General features: G+C 34.9%; 1 long non-coding RNA gene across 1 annotated transcript; it reads left to right on the top strand.

The window, feature by feature from the left end:
• The first annotated feature begins 2,014 nt into the window (after nt 1-2,014).
• LOC110881908 lies at nt 2,015-2,913 on the top strand. Its single transcript, XR_002559935.2, has 2 exons — nt 2,015-2,151; nt 2,827-2,913. It is a non-coding gene; the product is annotated as an uncharacterized LOC110881908 (long non-coding RNA).
• Nucleotides 2,914-3,307: the final 394 nt, after the last annotated feature.

The raw sequence follows: 3,307 nt of genomic DNA, 5'->3' as shown, positions 1-3,307 counted from the left end.
TGGAAACATGTAAAATGATGTAGACATGTATTGGGAGGGGGTGTACTTACACTCGAACCCGAAGAATATAAACATGTAGACATGGAAACATGTAAGATGATGTAGACATATATTGGGAGGGGTGTACTTACACTCGAACCCGAAGGATATAAACATGTAGAATGATCAAGATATGCACTGGGAGGGGGTGTAATTATACTTGAACTCGGAAAATGCGAATATGTCTCTAAATGGGTCGTTTTTGTAAAACGCCAAACTCGAGGACAAAGTCGGAATATAAAGATGAAGCGAGATCTTAATGCATACCGGGAGGGTTGCAATAATAACGACTTCGGTAAAACACCCGGTTGATGGGTAGGAATTAAACACATGCGTAGACCGAGAAACGGGAACCCGGATGGAAAGTTAAAAGACTCGGGTTTTAGAGTCATAACTAAAATATGACAAGATAATGTAAATAGAGTTGTGAATAAATTATGTTCAACTATTTTAAAGTTGAACGAGTCGAATATAATATCATGCCGGACGGCATGAGTAAACACAAGCGGGACAATAGTAACATTAAAAGCAAAAGAATAATGAGCCCGGTAATGGGACATAATCAAATACGAATGTATGTAAACTGGATAATGGTGAGCATAAGATAAACCGACGCATAAATGACGTGAGAAGTCATAAAGTCGGAAAATGTGTCCGAAAAGAAACGAATGTAGCCTTAGACTACGGTCAAGGTCAAAGATTATATCAAGACGAAAATAAATGATGTTAAACAAAAACATGGTGCCCTGACACCAAACATGAAATTTTAAGAATGTCATGAGCAGGGAATGATCTACGGGATCAATATAACCTTTGGGGTTATAAACAATGGAAAGGTCTATGAGGATAAAACGACCCACGGGTCATGATTAGAAAGAAATAAATTACAAGGACTTCGCCCTAAAAAGATGAAAGTTTAATCAAAATAGCCCATAAGGCTAAGTGATAAAACCTACGGGTTAATTAGACAAAGCGAGAGGATCAGTTGAGAATCCTCGCACAGAATAAAGACTGTAAAAGAATAAATTTTTAGACTGTCAATATCCCGATATGGATAATTGACAAAGAATAAAGAGAAGACGCTAAACTAAAACTTTGGTTTTGGTAAGAAATAACGTTTTTACAAATATCAACTCTGATAGACGTATAAATAGTAAACATGAAAGATATAAGCCTTGACACTGGCAGGTGCAAGACGATGTATTCGAAAAGTGATAATTCTGAAAATAGAAAGTTGATGTAAAATTTGGCATGACGTGACATGATCACGGTCAAGAAGTGTAATGTGAAGTATAATCACATTAGAGCCGAGTGGCGAATATTGAGCCGAGTGATGAATATTGCTAAGTTAATTAAACTAGTGGAAATAACGAGATTACGTTATTTCAAGTTGCATTATGTCGTATAAGATATGTAGATGATTAGTAACCAAAAAGATATTATCATACTTTTCTGGTAATACTAACAATTGGTTAGAATATGAGCAATGCTCAATTGATTATCGAGAGCAAATGCATGGAGTTAAACTCGACAAATTATGTAAGAAAAGGTTTCGAGGACGAAACCTCTTTAAGGGGGGTAGACTTGTAACACCCCGAAAACAGATCTGGAAATTAAACTACGTTAGTACTAAAAGACGGGTAAATTACCGTTAGGGGTAAAGTAACCCGGTGAATATTATGATTTTTAAATAAATAAGCCTAATATTAAATAAAAGCTGAACGAAAGCTTGTGGGAAAGTAAAGTTTATCAAAGCCTGAGTCAACGGGACTCAAAATAAACTACGTCGTAGATTTCCCGAACCCACTAATTTAACTAGGAATGTTTAACCTAGTTAATAAGTGGGAATATTGTTAGAAATAAGTAGGTTGTGTCCTACTTAATAACTAACCAAACAAGAGGGGCCAGATTCGGATAAATGGAAAGTTTAATTATAAAATAAAATTAAAATACAAAACACACACACAAGGTGTGTGTTCTGTACGTCGACCAGAAGGTTCTCCAAGAACCAAAACCCTAGTTTCACAAAATCAACCAAATTGAAGGCCAAATCGGGCTCGAATCAAAGGCATGAATACATACAAATGATCACCAAGTCAAGGGGATCAAGAGGTATGTAAAATTGTGTTGTTACATGAAGTTGTAAAAATTGAATGAACATCACTATATGCGATTTTGGTATAAATCATAGAAATTAGGACTGAATTAGTGATGTATACATGTTTAATAACAAAACCCTAAGTGAAATCATGCATAACATGATAGGAATTGAATGATTGAATGAATTCTCACACTAGGCTAAGTGGGTATTAGTTATAAGATGGATTTGATGATATGATTATGATTAGAATCATCATGCATGTTAAGTAATCATGAAATACTTAAACAATTTGCAAGTTTGAGTATTTGATTATAAGTGATAGTGGTTGAATTTTGATGTTAATCTTGGTAAAAATGACTAGTTATGAACTAGTTAGCAAATGTGTAGAATTATGCCCATTAGGTGTTCGTTAAAATGCCTAAATGAGAAGTAAAGTGTTGAAATTCAAGTGAAACGCGTAATTGGCAAGCTTGACTAATTACATGAGATATGGGATAAAACAGGTTCTAATCATAATGTCGATTTGCCTTAATCGTGCATATTATATGAATAACGGTAGTTAACTTTTAGAAAGTTAAACTAACCAATAATGAAGTCGAATGGTAGATTCGACATAAAAATTTGTAAGATGGAATAGTCGTAGCTAATAATGACTAAACTAACCGTCTTACGAATTAGGATGATAGTTTGACTCTTGACAAGCTAGATGAAGGCTTGGGAGGAAGCGGGTCAAATGGAGCAAGTACGAAAAGAAAACGTTGCTTGGATGCAAGGTAAGTATAGCTTACACTAGTCATATATTTTAGAATGTTCTTTTGTCGTATGAATTACGGATAAGACAAATGGAAATTTGAGACATGGTGTTCCGGCGTGTAGTTATACGGAACAAGATAACCAATAAGGGTAAAATTGTAATTTGGTCACTTGTTGACAATAATTGTTGGTTTTGAAAGATACGTATTTCGTAAGCCTTAATAGGCCAAAAAGTATTAAGAGGCGATTTGCAATTAAAACGACCGTATGGTGTAAACCGGAGCGAGTCGTGTAGACGAGATGGCAATAAGCTTCATCTCGCCAATATAATCGGTCATTTAGACCAAACGGGTCAAAAAGTGAAAATTATCACTTTTTGACAATATCTACTAATGCTTTGTTGAGTTGTATAAT

Source organism: Helianthus annuus, chromosome 10 (genome assembly GCF_002127325.2).
Source record: "Helianthus annuus cultivar XRQ/B chromosome 10, HanXRQr2.0-SUNRISE, whole genome shotgun sequence".
NCBI lineage: Eukaryota > Viridiplantae > Streptophyta > Magnoliopsida > Asterales > Asteraceae > Helianthus > Helianthus annuus.
This window is presented reverse-complemented; position numbering and strand designations above follow the sequence as displayed.